This window comes from Lithobates pipiens, unplaced genomic scaffold (assembly GCF_037356315.1).
Source record: "Lithobates pipiens isolate NorthernLeopardFrog02 unplaced genomic scaffold, aLitPip1_a1.2 Scaffold_23, whole genome shotgun sequence".
Lineage (NCBI taxonomy): Eukaryota > Metazoa > Chordata > Amphibia > Anura > Ranidae > Lithobates > Lithobates pipiens.
In genome coordinates, this window is record NW_027507785.1 from 129735774 (window position 1) to 129752853 (window position 17080).

Consider the following 17080-nt stretch of genomic DNA (forward strand, 5'->3'; position numbering starts at 1 on the left):
CAAGGGGTTCAGGGGTACTGCTATCTGAGCTAGTCTGGAGATACATTGGGATATTTCCACCCAATATCGGTGTAGTTTAGGGCATCTCCAAAGTAGGTGTATAAAGTCCCTGGTTCACTTTACATTTTGTACAGAGAGGAGAGTCTCTTCTGCCCCGACCATGGAGTTGTATGGGTGTTCTGTAGGCTCTATGTAGAATAAACAGTTGCAAGAGTTTGTGAGAGGCTGAGACTGAGGTTGCAGGTATTGATTCCAAAGCCATGTCCCATTGATCCCCATGTATTTCTCCAATATCCTCCACCCACTTAGTTCTGCATTTAAAAGAGGCATGATCCTGAATAGAGGACAGCAACTCTGCATATATCTTAGATATCAGTCCCTTCCGAGTGTCTGCCTGGAGTACTTCCATCAGCAAGGAAGAGGATGATACAACTAAGGAGTGTGTTTGCTGCTGTGTCCGCAGGGCCTGTCTAAGTTGAAGATATTTATAAAAGCCTCTTGAGGTGAGCTGGAATTCTGAGTATAGCTGTGCATATGTTTTCAGGATGGTCCCCTCATAAAGTTGAGGAAAGAACCAAATCCCCTGCTGTCTCCAGGGAGAGAATCCTAGTAGTTCTGGATACCTGGGATTGTTCCATAAGGGTGTAAAGGGCAGTGGGCCCCTAATAGTCAAGGCTTTTAGGAATTCCTTCCATATTTTCCTAATGATGTTACCAGTTGGGGCTGGGGTTGGGACACTTGGTAGATCCATCTCCATATGGGAAGCGGCCTTTAATGTGGGGTAAGACATAGTTACCAATTTAGCTACAGGGTCACGTAGATGCACTTTAATCAATGTAAAGAGGTGTTTGGTGCACTTTAATTTGAGTATTCACACTACACAGACAAACTCCACGCATACACTAGAATATACTTCAATATAATGCGCCAAACGTACAGTGACACACAGAACTATATGGGGTTAAACTGGCAGTAATGCACACAAAACTATATGGTGTTAAACTGGCAGTAATGCACACAGAACTATATGGCACTAAACTGGCATTAACACACACAGAACTATATGGCGTTAAACTGGCAGTAACGCACACAGAAGTAAATGGCATTAAACTGGCAGTAAAGCACACAAAACTATATTGCGTTAAACTGGTAGTAACACACACGGAACTATGTGGCGTTAAACTGACAGTAACGCACACAAAACTATGTGGCGTTAAAATGGCAGTAACACACACGGAAGTAAATGGCATTAAACTCGCAGTAACGCACACAAAACTATATGGCATTAAACTGGCAGTAATGCACACAGAACTATATGGCATTAAACTGGCAGTAACGCACAAAACTATATAGCATTAAATTGTCAGTAACGCACACAGAGCTATATAGCGTTAAAATGGCAGTAACGCACACAAACCTATATGGTATTAAACTGGCAGTAACGCACACAAAAGTAAATGGCGTTAAACTGGCAGTAACACAAACAAATAGACGGTGTTCAACCGTCACTATCCGAACTGTCCCTACTCTAGTTATACATTAATGTAAAGATTACTGACACGGCCTCACTACACTACAACTATCTGAGTTATCCCTACTCTACACTAATGTATGTATGAATGACACAGTCTCACTACACTACAGTAGAAACTATCTGAGCTGTTCCTACTCTAGATGCACACTATGCAAAGCTGAATGATGGTCCTCCTCACTACACTCACACTATCCCTGGACTGACACTAAACTAATATTCTACATTGACAATTGAAACAAAATAACACAGTATAGCACACTAACTAATAGCACTGAACAGGGCCCTGTTCTATCCCTCTCCACACCGAAAGCACACTGAAAATGGCTGCCATTAAAAGAATACTTTTATACTGTGGGGCAGGAATTAGCCATGATTGGATCAAGTCATGATGATAGTGTCCAATCATGGCTCTGTACCCTGATTGGCTGAAGATTTCACTGCTTCAGCCAATCAGGGCTTGCAATGCACTGTTCAGGACAGCAGGAGAGAGAGTCAGCACATCTGGGAGATCTCCTGAGAGTCAGTCTGAGAGGACTGGTGAGTGTCAGTCTGGAGAACTAGGGAATGCCAGTCTGGAGGACTGGGAGCGTCAGTCAAGAGTACTGTGACCACAGATGGAGGTGCAGTAAATGAGTTAGTGGTGTCACTCTACATCCTACAAGTATAGGGGCTGTGATTCCTTGCCTGTAATGGGCCAGTGCTTCAGATTTTTACATAGTGACACCACCAATGATTCTGCAAGCAAGCAAAGTGCTGGAGGAAGGAAAAGAGCTGTAAATAGGACTGTATATAATAGGAGTTGTCCCTGAAGATGTTTCAAAGTCAAGTGGGCATCCTACAATACCCCTACTCCCTATCCAAGTTTTATCCTCTCAGTAAAAATACAAACACACGCATTGGACTGTTTCTTGACTCTGGCAGCCTGTGAAAATTTGGTGTGCTTGGCTGTGCAGGGTGGGGTATCCCAATTCATCAGTGGCTCCTATGTGGGGTGCATCTGGTGGCGTACATCTATATGGAGATTGGCCTTAAGCAGCAATGGAGAAGAGGAGAGGATCAATGAACCACACCTATTCCATTGTACCCATCAGTCGAGTATCATGGTTAGTCCCTGCCCTTAGAAACTTCATTGGAGAATGGGTAGATACCACTTTGCTCATTAGTCTTAGCGAGATATCTGTCTGTGATGACTCCCCTGTTATTGGGTACATATTTTTGGAACAATCACTATAAGCTGTGTTGAAGTGGTTTAATTTGCTATTTTGTTTCTCACCAAATACTCATTTGTTTTATAAAATTGCATTTGGAAGATGCAAAAACTGTCACCCTAAAGAGGTCAGATTAAACAGTGCTCCATGAACACATACCATATTTAAGTCACATTTAACTATTAGTGAAGGACAACTCTTACGTAAAGCAATATTAACCACTTCCTGACCGCCTAATAGGGAATTTATGTCAAGACTTTGATGTTAAAAACCGGGGTTATGGCTGCAGCTAGATGCTATAACTCCATTATTTTCTTTTCCCTTAGGTGGCCAGCTTTCAAATAAAGTTTCTACTTTTAGAAGCGGCAGGATAGGTCCTTTCTCCCTTCCGCCACCTCCCAGGCTTACGTTACCGATCGCTGAACCATCTGGTGTTGGCAGTGTTTTCTAATAGAGATAACCGATGAAAATATGGCCACCGCTCACCTCTATGCCTTTGGAAGAAAAGCAAAAGATACTTTTTTTTTTTGGATGTTTTGCTTTTAACCACTTGCCCACTGGGCACTTATACCCCCTTCCCAACCAGGCCAAGAGGGTATGAATGACATTTACTCAGTCATGCAAAACTATACCCATATCAAATTTTTGTCCTTTTTTTCACACAAATAGAGTTTCTTTTGGTGCTATTTATTCACCACAGTTTTTTTTTTTTTTTGTGCTATAAATAAAAAAAATACTGAAAATGGTGTAAAAAATTAATGTTTCTTTGTTTCTGTTATAATATTTTGTAAATTATTATTTATTCTTCATAGATTTTGGGCAAAAGTTTTTAACTACATAGTTAGGTCCATATATAGGTGCATCTCATAAAATTAGAATATCATCAAAAAGTTAATTTATTTCACTAATTCAATTCAAAAAGTGAAACTCATATATTTTATATAGATGCGTTACACACAGAATAATATAGTTCAAGCATTTGTTTCTTTTAGACATATGCAATTAGTTTCGTCCGAATCGAAAATTCATACGAATTTTTGGAAATTCGTACATTTGTGAGGATCCGAAATACGAATTTTGTACAAAATTTAATTTATGAATTTTGGATAGTTTTATCATAACGAACTTTCGTTAATTGTTACGAAAAGTTAACAACACTAAAAGTTAAAAACCCAGGAAGTCAGCACAGCACAGGGATGGTGGGAGCCCCTCGAGTCATAATGATAAATTTATCATAACGAACTTTCGTTATAGTTATGAAAAGTTAACAAAAGTAAAGGTTAAAAACCCAGGAAGTCAGCACAGTACAGGGATGGGGGGAGCCCCTCATAATGATAAATTTATCATAACAAACTTTCGTTATTTTTACGAAAAGTTTATGAATCTAACGAAAATTCGTATTTCGTATGAATCCGAATTGAATTTTCGGACACAAATTACGAATTAGGAATTAATTTTAATACGAAACGGAACGGAATGAAACAAAACAAATTTATTGATGGCGCACATGTCTAGTTTCTTTTAATTTTGATGTATATGGCTTACATCTAATGAAAACTCAAATTTAGTATCTCAGAAAACTTGAATATTACATAAGACCAATAAATAAAAGGATTTTTAAACAGAAATGTTGGCTAACTGAAAAGTATGCCCATATACAGTATAGTATGCACTCAATACTTGGTCAGGGCTCCTTTACCCTAAATTACTGCATCAATGTGGCGTGGCATGGAGGCGATCAGCCTATGGCACTGCTGAGGTGTAGGGATGAGCTTTCTGTTCAGGTCGAACATGAGTTTGACTCGAACATTGGCTGTTCGAGTTGAAAAAATTACATTACGGGCCGTTTGTGACAAATTTGAGCCGCGTGTAACGCCCCATAATGCACTGTGTTAGCGCAGTGCATTGCTGTCTGATGATTGTCCAAGCATGCACTATGACCCACATGCTTTGGCCAATCACAGCACCATCAGCAAAGACAGCCATAATTGGCCAAAGGCAGGGTGCCGTTGGCCAATTATGGCTCAGGGGGTTAAGTCCACGCCCCACACTATATAAGGCCGCCTGCACATCGGCCTTCTGTAGTGTCTTGCTAGCGTTGACTGAGAGAGTGTAATTTTATTTAGATTGAGCAGGCAGGCGATCCAGTTAGCTGCAGTGTATTTATTTAATATATATATATATATATATATATATATATATATATATATATATATATATATATATATATATATATATGAAATCTCTCTCTCTCATATATATATACATATACACACTGTATCCAGTTCAGCTAGATCTGACTGCAGTGCGTCCCTGGTGTACTCTAATATACTTCAGGCAGGCAGGTGATTCAGTTAGCTGCAGTGTATTTAATATATATATAATATACTTAGATACTATACCTTCAGTCCTCTAAAACCTGCACTAAGAGGAGTGTAGAATTAGGTGTGCAAAGTACTTGTGGGCAATCTGCTATCGCTGCACAAACATCCAATTGTAGCAGGCAAAAATCCCTACCCCAGTTGCTAAACCGTAGAAAGAAATTCGGTCCCAGCCACCCACGTGCTCAGTGGCTGAATGCTAGCTTGGCTAAATTGCTAGCACTTCTTCAACTGCTGCCTTTTCAGCTGGTAGACTCTGCCCCCTTTTGTGAATTTGTGGAATGTGCGGTACCTTAGTGGCAGGTTCCTAAATGCCATTTCTTTTCACGGAAGGCCATTCCGGCTCTCTACCGGCATATGGAAGGCAATGTCTTGGCCAGGGTGGTCAGTGGTAAGGTTCATATATCCACTGACTCATGGTCCAGCAGGCAGGGACAGGGATGCTACATTTCTTTCATGACGCACTGGGTAACTCTGCTGGCAGCTGGGAAGAATGCAGGACAGGGTGCAGTATTGTTGGAGCTTGTTGCACCACCATGCCTCCAAAATACTAGTGGTGATTCTGCCACACCTCTCTCCTTCACCTCCTCCTCTTCATCTTCCTCTATACTCTTCCTCAATTTGTCCTCGGAACCAGCGGTGCTCTGTAGGCGATCAAGGGGCTACGCAAGCACTCAGGCAAAAAGATGCCATGTGGTGCTTGATTTGGAGCCATGCTGGGGCAGAAATCTTGTCAGCGCTGCAGGGGCAGACTCAGAGGTGGTTGACACCACGCCAGATTCAGCCAGGAATGGTGGTTTGCAACAATGGCACCAACCTCCTCTCTGCCCTCCGACATGGACACTTGACCCATGTTCCCTGTTTGGCTCACATCTTTGTGCAGGTACCCGGGCTTACAGGATCTCCTGAGGCAGGCCTGGAAAGTCTGTGGGTCATATAATGCCAGTGCTTGGCTGGCTGACCTTCAAAAGGAATGCAACCTGCCCAAGAACCGCCTCATTTGTGACATGCCCACCAGGTGAAACTCAATGTTGGCAATGCTGCAGCGGCTGCACATGCAGCAGAGGGCCATCAAAGAGTACCTGTGTGAGTATGGCACCAGGACAGGGTCAAGGGAGCTTGGCTTTTTTTCGCCACGCCAGTGGCTACTGTTCAAGGATGCAGGCACTGTCCTGTCACCATTTGAGGAGGCCACGAGGATGATGAGCAGTGAAAGTGCATGCATGAGTGATACTATCCCTCTTGTCTTCCTGTTGGAGCACACGCTTCGTAGAATAATGGACAGGGCACTTGAGGCAGAACAGAGGGATGAAGAGGAGGACTTCCTTACCTCTCAAGGCCCCCTTTATCCTGACAGTATACCTATGGGTCTGCCAATCACACAGGAAGAGGAGGAGGAGGATGAGGATTGTGTCAGCATGGAGGTGGAGCCTAGCACTCAGCATCAGCAGCAGTCTTCAAGGGATCATTCTCAGTCCCCAGAAACCCATGGACTTGTACGTGGCTGGGAGGAGGTGGCTGTGGATCATGCCATCAGTGACCCAGAGGACTACGGATTGATTGCCTCAGCAAACCTTCACTGCATGGCCTCCCTGATCCTGCAAAGCCTGCAAAAGGACCCTAGGATTTGTGGTATCAAGGAGCGGGATCATTACTGGCTGGCAACCCCTCTTGATCCACGTTACAAGGGTAAGGTTGCGGAACTTATCCAGCCTTCGCAGAGGGAGCAGAGGATGAAACATCTTCGGGAGGCCTTGCAGAATGGTTTGTGCAATGCATTTCCAGAGCCTGGGAGGTTACAATTTCCTGGTCCTCCTGGACAACGTGTTGCTTAGGCTTCGGTCAGTCAGAGAAGGAGTGGTGGAGAACCGATGCATTCAGACAATTCTTTAGTCCACAGCCCCAAGGCCTGATTGATTCCAGCAACCATCGCCAATGTCTGATTTACATGGTGCAGGAATACCTAGGGGCAAGATCAGACTTGGAGACCTTTCCAACCAAAACACTCCATTGGGTTACTGGGTCTTGAGGATGGATCACTGGCCAGAGCTTGCACAATATGCAATTGAGCTACTGACCTGTCCTGCATCCAGCATTCTTTCTAAATGCACATTCAGTGCTGCTGGAGGCTTTGTAACCGATCACAGAGTGCGCATGTCCACAGACTCAGTTGATCGGCTCACCTTCATAAAAATGAATCAGTCTTGGATCACCAGCTACCAAGCACCTGATGCTGATGTAACCAATTCATTTTTCTATGAATGTGAGATCCACTGAAGATTGCCTATGCCGAGTGACTATCCTGTTATACTGAGTGACTATCCTATTCCTCCTCAATGTTCATGTTGATATCTTCTAAGAACATTTTTGTTTCGGGGCACCACCACCAGTTCCTAAGGACCGATTTTCCTGCCCCTATTTAACAGGGGAATATAATTATAATTTTTACTGTAATATTTTGCAGCAAGGCTCATTTTTGCACTCAACTAGAGTATCGGTGAGGGGTTGCAGTATTGTGGCACCATCGCCAGTGCCTAAGGCCCAATTTTTCTGCCTCTGTTTAACAAGGGCATGTAATTACAATTTTTGCTGTAGTATTTCAGAGCAGGGATCGTTCCTGCTCTCAACTAGAGTATCTGCGAGGGGTTGTAGTGTTGTGGCACCACCAACAGTGCCTAAGGCCCAATTTTTCTGCCCCCGTTTAGCAGGGGTGTGTAATTACAATTTTTGATCTAATATTTCACAGCAGGGCCCATTCCTGCGCCCACCAAAAGTAGCAGTGAGGGCTTACAGTGTTGTGGCACCACCACTAAAGGCCCAATTTTTTCTGCCCCTGTTTAACAGTGGCATGTATTTACAATTTTTGATATAATATTTCACAGCAGGGCCCGTTCCTGCGCCCACCTCTGGTAACTGTGAGGGCTTACAGTGTTTTGGCACCACCAAAGGCCCAATTTTTCTGCCCCTGTTTAACAATGGTATGTACTTACAATTCTTGATATAATATTTCACAGCAAGCCTTATACCTGCGCCCACCAAGAGTAACTGTGTAACAAGAGTTACAGTGTTGTGGCACCACCACCAGTCCACCACCACCAAAGGCCCAAATTTTCTGCCCCTGTTTAACAGTGGCATGTAATTACAATTCTTGATATAATATTTCACAGCAGGGCTGGATCCAAGAGTAACTGTGAGGGCTTACAGTGTTCTGGTACCACCAACAACTAAGGCCCAATTTTCTGCAGAGTATATAGCGCAGGCCATATAGTATATACAGGCGATCTCCGACTTTCAAACAAATTACTTCTACTTACAAACGGAGGGAGACAACAGGAAGTGAAAGGAAATCTACCCCTAGGGAGGGAAATTCTAAGTTAGTTAATATGGGAAAAAGATGTCTCTACTGATGCTTTATCACCAATCTTTGTTTACCTAATAACCAAAATTTTTCAAAATCCAAATTGTCATTGGCACAGAAAGTGAATAGGGGCACAGACAGCAAAACAAATGTTACAGGGGTGATAACCCTTCCCTATGTTATCCAAAAAAAGCCTACAAATTGGTTATTTGGTTATACAAAATGTAACTGTTCCAAATTACAAACAGATTCAACTTAAGAACAAACCTACAGTCCCTGTCTTGTTTGCATCGCCTGTATACTGCTGTTCAGAGTATATAGGGCATGGGGGCCCCACGCCTTTTCTTTTTTTAATTTGGGTGTGGGGTTCCCCTTAATATCCATACAAGACCCAAAGGGCCTGATAATGGGCTTTACCCATGCCGTTTTTCTCAATAATTTTCATCCATATTGCCGGGTCCCGACATTACATTACAAACGCAAGCAGTTTTAAAAGACTTTTATTCCTTTAGAAATGTAATTTTGTGCAGGGACTGTTCTAAACACGGGAAACATGCCACTTTACAGGCATACTATAGTCACCCCCCAGGTACGATATTTAAAGGAATATTTCACTTTTATTTTTTCACTTTAAGCATTATTAAAATCACTGCTCCCGAAAAAATGGCAGTTTTTAAAATGTTTTGTTTGCATTGATACATGTCCCCTGGGATAGGACCTGGGTGTCCAAACACTTTTTGGACATTAACTTGCATATTAGCCTTTAAAATTCACACTTTTGATTTTTCATGTTCGGGTCCCAAAGACTTTAAAGGTGTTCAAATGTCCATGCAAACTTTCGGCCCATTCACATGTTTTGCTGCTCATCCTTTCTGAGGTGTTATGGAAGCCCAGGTTTCTTTGATAGTGGCTTTCAGCTCATTTGCATTGTTTGGTCTGGTGTCTTTAATCTTCCTTGACAATAACCTACAGATTCACTACGGGATTTAGCTCAGGTGAGTTTTCTGGCCAATCAAGCACAGTGATACCATAATGAATAAACCAGATATTGGTACTTTTGGCAGTGTGGGCAGGTGCCAAGTCCTGCTGGAAAATAAAATCAGCATCTCCATAAAGCCAGTCAGCAGAGGGAAGCATGAAGTGCTCTAGAATTCCCTGCTAGAGGGCTGCGCTGACTTTGGACTCGATAAAACACAGTGGAACAACAGGAGCAAATGACATGGCTCCCAAAATCATCACTGACTGTGGAAAATGTTCCATTTCATATGGAAATCAAGGTCCCAGAGCAGTAGCGTAACTAGAACCGTCAGGACCCTGATGCCAGAAACCACGAAGGGCCCCCCTGACCCCCAGACGGCCTTTTATCTCTGAGCCCGATGGTGGAACACCAGGGCCCGGTCACAAGTGGGTGGCTGCATATAAAGCAACCGATTTCTCAATTTCCCCACCGCTTCTCCTCCTCTCCCTCCCATAGGCATTCAGCAGCTGCAGGAGAAAAATGGAGACATGGGTTCCTCTATGTCTGTGTTTCTCAATCTTTTTTTCAGTCAGGGCACCCTTGAAGTATATCCCTAGGTGAATGGGGCTGCACTCCAACCACCCTGCAACTGTGTGCATTGCATGCAGTTGCAGCATAGTGATGATGCACTTAAGGGGTTAAAAAAGGTGGTCAGTAGGCAACATATTGCCTCTTTACCGGCTGTCAAATGACTCTGAAAAGCAATCTGAGCATGGGTCGCTTTTTGGAGGAACAGCATTTTTTTGCTGGTACTATGAACAAGCAAAAAAATAAATAAAAAAATCGGTTTTAGTTGTACACATATAGGGGGTCAGGATAAAGAGCGCATACATAAAATATGCATACATACATAAAATATGCATACATACATATAAACACACACACATACATAATATGCACACATATACTATTGTAGCACTGACCCCCAAAGAAGCTGCTGGTTTTTATTGAGCTTACCGTTACCTCACCTGTTCGCCTCTCCGTCTCAGGGGTCCCGTTGGAAAGTGAACCCAAAGAATGTTAGCTCCGACACTTCGTCCTTTTTTCAAGATTTATTTGGGATAAACACAAAGTCTTTTGATAGAGGGTTAAGGGGAGTTCAGGTACCTGGTAATTGCGAGTTAGAGGTATTTTCTTGATCCAGAGGAAAAACAACTTCCATGGACTGAATGCAGCAATCACCGGATAGGCCTCTATCACTGACCTAGCAGCCGATGAGATGCTCAAACAAAGTCTCTGCCACAGACTTGTGAATTTAAATGGAACTTCTTGTAATATTGAAGAACTATCACACAGTACCAGTTTCCTTCAGCCAACCCGGTGATACTGTATGGTCAGTGACCCGGGTTGCATCCTCCAACTGAGTCTCCAGGCTCCTCCAGAGATACCAGCCCTGTTGCTCGGTCCTCTCCTGGAAAGTCCTCCCCTGGATCCTCCAGTCATTTGGCTTCTCCCTGTAGGCAAGACAGCACAGGACCACCCCTGGATCAGTAGGCCCCAAGACTTTTGGGCCTACTCTCTCAGTTGCAAAGCCTCGGGCCAGCCAGCCCTGAGGCACACACCCCATGCCAGGAGGGCCATGAGGTCAGGATAGCGAACCCCAGAAAAGAACAACACAAAATGGTGTCAGTACCTTAAATACCCCCACCCAGAATGCACAGCGGGTGAAATACTCCCACTGGGCTATTTCTGAGTAAAAGTGGTATTCAATGCATCTATGTATATATATATATATATATATATATATATATATATATATATATATATATATACATATACACACATACACACGCATATATAAAAACACACATATATATATATACACACACACAAACACACACACATATATATATATATATATATATATATATATATATATATATATATATATATATATATATATATATGCACAAATGCACGTACATTTAAACAAGTGGCGGCAGGTGCTCAAAATTTATAGGGGGGCGCAAGCAAACTGAAATATTCAGAAAATAAAACATCAATTGCAGCCACTGTGCCCATCAATTGCGACCATTGTGCCCATTAAACTCTGCCACTGCACCATCATATGCTGCCACTGTGCCATCAAACGCCACCACTGTGCCATCAAATGCCACCACTTTGCCATCAAATGTTGCCACTGTGCCATTAAATATCGCCACTGTGCCCATCAAATGCTGCCACTGTGCCCATCAAACTCTGCCGCTGTGCCATCAAATGCCGCCAATGTGCCCATCAAACTCTGCCACTGTGCCCATCAAACTCTGCCACTGTGCTCATCAAACTCTGCCACTGTGCCATCAAATACTGCCACTGAGCCCATCAAATACTGCCACTGAGCCCATGAAAGGCTGTCACTGTGCCATCAAATGCTGCCTCTGTGCCCATTAAATGCTGCCAGTGTGCCATCAAATGCTGCCACTGTGCCCATTAAATGCTACCAGTGTGCCATCAAATGCTGCCACTGTGAATCCCCCCAAGCCCGCTCCCCGTCTGCCCGGCACTTACCCGGTCTCCATGGGGCAGCGGATGACAACAATGAGCGGGGTCCTCCATGCATCTCCTGCCATCCTCATCTCCCCTCCTCTCCTCCTGATAGGCATCTAATAGCTGTGCCTATTGTTTCAGCCAAATCAGGTGATGGTAACAGACCTGGACACCTGATTGGTGGAGAGGCCGTTCAGTGTTAGGAAACTGAATATTAATTTGCTTTTCTTACACACCTGAGTGGACTGTGAGTGTCAAGAATAGCGCTCGCAGTTCACCTATTTTGAAGCTTATTAGAGCCTATGGCTCTAATCTGGTGCTTCAAAAACACCCCCCACCGCTGTAATTCAGGAGCCCCGCTCCCGAAAAGGGGCCGGACACCTAAATATGGGTGTGGCAGCGGTGGCCATGGATAGATTCATTCTATGCTGAATGAATCTATCCATTGGTCATAGAGGGGGTGGCTGGAGAGAGGGCGTGGCACCTGTGCACCCTTATGGATGCACCACCACTGATAAACACATACACATTCACATACATACGCATACATACACACACATACATACATGCATGCACACATACACACACACACATACATGCATGCACACTCACATAAATACATGCACACTCACATAAATACATGCACACACACACACACACACATTTATGCACACATACACATAAACACATACAGTAGATAGTCTTATAAAAAAATGCACTTTACCTTAGCTCTTCCTGCCAGGTACTGCACTGTAGGGGGAGACAAAGAGCACAGCACACACTGTGCTTTCACTTTAGGTTAACTGAGGAGCTCCCTGCACATTGCCGATTACAGTTCGGCTGACGAACGGGGAGCTCGTCTCAGCCGCCCCTGCCCTTCCTCCTATCGAAGAGTACAGGGGGCCCGGTCACAATGGCAATCTCAGCGATCCCTATAATTCCACCACTGTCCCAGAGTCTGAAGGAAGAGTGGGGAGGCACACAATCCAAGTTTCATGAGGTCCAGTGTGAAGTTCCCACAGTCAGCAGAGACAGCTGGGGACACAACAAACGTGGAAGAAGGTGGTCTGGTCAGATGAGACCAAAATTTAACTTTTTGGCCTAAAACCAAAATGCTTTGTGTGGCGGAAAACTAACACTGCACATCACCCTGAACACACCATCCCCACCGTGAAACATGGTGGTGACAGCATCATGCTGTGGGGATGCTTTTCTTCAGCAGGGACAGGGAAGCTGCTCAGAGTTGATGGGAAGATGGATGGAGCTAAATACAGGGCAATCTTACAAGAAAACCTGTTAGAGTCTGCAAAAGACTTGAGACAGGGGGAGGGTTCACCTTCCAGCAGGACAGCAGGACAACGACTCTAAACATACAGCCAGAGCTACAATGGAATGGTTTAGATCAAAGCATATTCATGTGTTAGAATGGCCCAGTCAAAGTCTAGACCTATATCCAATTGAGAATCTATGGCAAGACTTGAAAATTGCTGTTCACAGATGCTCTCCATCCAATCTTACAGAGCTTGAGCTATTTTGCAAAGAAAGGGCAAAAATTTCAAACGTGCTCAAAATGGGGGTGTACAAACAAAATGAAAAATTCTGAAAAATACAAAAAAAAACATCAATTGCAGCCTCTCTGTGCCATCAATTGCAGTCACTGTGCCCATCAAATGTAGCCGCTGTGCCCATCAAATGCAACCACCATGCCCATCAAATGCAGCCACTGTGGCCATCAAATGCAGCCACTGTGGCCATCAATTGCAGCCACTGTGGCCATCAATTGCAGCCACTGTGGCCATCAATTGCAGCCACTGTGACCATCAATTGCAGCCACTGTGACCATCAATTGCAGCCACTGTGACCAATTGCAGCCACTGTGACCATCAAATGCAGCCACTGTGCCCATCAAATGCAGCCACTCTGACCCCCCGCCTGCTCGCTGTCTGACCGGCACTTATCCCATCTTGGTGGCGGGTCAGTCCGTGGGTGACGGCCGCGAGGTGTGGGACGGGCAGCAGGTCAGGCAGCGGCAAGCTGTGTCCACCATGCGTCTCTTCTTCCTTCCTGCTAGGCATCCAATAGGTGCTCTGGTCCTTTCAGTCAATCAGGTGATGGGGATTACCCCCGCGCTTCCTGATTGGTAGAGAGGCAGTTCAGTGTTAGTCAGATGCTTCAAACCCCCCCCCCCACCACCGCTGTAATTCAGGTGCCCAACACCTGTATAGGGGGTGGTCACGGCAGCCATGGATAGATTCATGCTATCCATGATACATATAGGGGGTTGGCGTGATAGAGGGGGTGGAGCCCGTGCACCCTTAATGGACGGGCCACCACTGCTATGAAAACAGAAATACAGAACAGAGAGCACAGTTAACCCTTTATTGAACAATAAAAATAAAAGCGTAAACAATGACACCTCTTGCAAGCAGTGCATATAACACCTCTTGTAAACAGTTCATATAAGCATATAATCTGACTTGTGATAGGCTTGCTCCTGGGAGCTGGTTTATATGTTTATATGCTTATATGGACTGCTTACAAGAGGTGCCACTATGAGTGCATTACTCTTTTATTTTGATAGTTTAAGAAAGGATTAACTGTGCAAAGTGTGTGTGCTCTCTGTTCTGTTTTTCTACTGTGCCAACTAATAAATTATAAAACGTTTCTATATAAAATACAATTATATGCAGGGCAAGACTTCTGCATAGCCAGTATTAGATGTGGTCTAATTATAACATACAGTAAAATAAAAAAAATCATTGTATATTATAATGTCAGCATCCCCATCTGGAAAAAAGGGTTGTGTAGAAGTGCTACTATAAAATAGCTTCCCACAGCCCCCTTCTTGCTCAATTAAAAAAGAGGCAGACAGCAAAAATTTTGAGGATTCTATTAAATCCTATATAGAGTCCAAAGAGAAAAATAACACAATTTGTTATGGATGTTTTCTTATAAGATCGTCTGTGATATCCAAAAAGATGAATCGAAGGCAGTTCACAAAATTTTCCCACCTCTCATGAGTATCTTGATATAAGATTAGGTTAAAAAAGGATAGCGAAATATAAATGTAATTCTTCACACATAGCTTTCATCGTGATAACATGGATAAGTACTAGACCACAATTACACTGACTTGTATATATTATGTAGGCTGGTACTTAAAGTGGACCGTCACTCTTCCAATGCTGCTAGCATTAATAAATAGATAGGAAAGTATATCATATTTACTTGTTTCAAACTTATTCTTTTTTATTAAATTTCTTCAGTTACTTCTGGGTTTCTTGCCTAGGTAAATTATGTCATACATCCCAGTAATGTTCAGGAGGGGAGGAGAAGAGGAGTGGTTTTCCCAGCTAAGCATATTCTCCTGCATGCATGTTTGAGCTAAGGGCAGATGGATTCCAGGAAGTAAATGAATCCTTTTCTCTTATGGCAGGGGCTATAATTGCTAGGGGGTGTTTCTTCAAAGTGATTTCTCAACAAAATAAAGCATGGAGACATGGATGGGTGGATGGATGGATGGGGGAGTTTGCTTTGAGTATTAAAGCGGAGGTCCACCCTAAAATAAAAAATTACATTAGTATTCTCAAAAAATATATACAAAAATTTGAAAAAAAAGTTGTTTTTACTTACCAGAAACACCTGTTGCTAGGCAGTCTTCCTAATCTGCCTCTTCCTATTCCACGGCACTGTTCCTTCACTTCCTCCTCTTCGGTGAGCTGCCTCATTGTCTTCTGGGACATGTGTGTGTCCCAGAAATCAACAGGGCTATTCACAAAGCGCCGCACTGTTTCCCTTCATTAAAATGGCAGCGCCGGCACTGATGGACGGATTGGCCTTGGGGGGGGAGGTGACATCGTGGGCTTCCTGGACAAGTAAGCGTCCTAACTAAAAGTCAGCAGCTACAGTGTTTGTAGCAGCTGACTTTTAAAATGAAAAAATTGCATATGGAACACCAGTTTAAAACTGAATGAAATAATGTTTTTGGCTTGTGGTGCAGTGAAGATCTGCTTCAATTGGCAGGAGAGGATCAGCTGCTGCTGCTTGTGTGTGTGCACACTTGTAGGTAATAACAGAGGTCAGGAAGCAAATTGGACCATGCTTTCTAAAGGTTTTTTTCTTGCCTTTCTCTGGATAAACAGTGGGTATGGGGTTCTGTATATGCTGCTTTTCTACTTTGTAGATGGATTTGTGTCTTTTTTTCTGTCCTAACTATATAGTATAACTATGTAATTTAAAAGAAGGCTTTATTAACAAATCTACTGTTCCTGTATACTGTGACAAGTCAGGAATTTATTTATATAAACCTAGAATAAGTTAAAAATAATTAATAATAATAATAATAATAATTTCAGAAAAAAAAAAAAAAAATCACTCGTATTGTAATAAATTAGGAAGTAGATCTAACTCTGTACTTACCTTCTCTCTGGGGCCATCTCCCACATGCTTACATATCTGCCCTACAGTCCCTTATTTTGCAGGGAATGACCTCCAGAATAGGGATGGGCTCTGTCGTGTTCGCATGCTCCATGTGCAGAGCCCGCCAGGAAGTCGGCACGGCGCTGCTCTAATCACAGGCAGTGAGACATTTCCCGATCTTTGCACCCGCACATTGGGAAAATGTCTCACTGCCTGTGATTAACGCAGTGCCGTAACGTCTTCCTGGTGGGCTCTGCACGTGGAGTATGTGAACACGCCCGAGCCAATCACTACTTGAGAATTATTCAACCCACTTCCTTTAGCTTTAAGGGTATGCCCCCTGGATTACAGTATGAAGTCACTCTGGGCTCACAAAAGAATGCTGCAAAGAACTTTACTTATGACTCACCTACTGCTGAGAAGTCAGAAAGATAAAGAAAACCTAGGGTGTCATATGACTGGATTAATGCCCCCACCCTGCCTGGGCAATACACAGATGTAGCTGCGTAGGACAAACATCCTTCTGGGAGGACAGACCGCGTGTCCTCCCTCTTCTGGCACTCATATGCCACCTCAGGGCCCTGCAGTGGCTTGATCTGTGACCACTGTGTATCACAGATCAGTGTATCATGTGATCGATATGAACAATCACATGAAAAGTAGTAAACAATGGCT

At 43.5% G+C, this 17080-nt stretch overlaps 1 protein-coding gene across 1 annotated transcript in view; it reads left to right on the forward strand.

Moving 5' to 3' along the window:
• The window catches only part of KCNJ4 (potassium inwardly rectifying channel subfamily J member 4), a 381983-nt gene that overhangs the window by 52601 nt on the left and 312302 nt on the right, over positions 1-17080 (forward strand). The gene's annotated exons all lie outside the window — the stretch shown is intronic.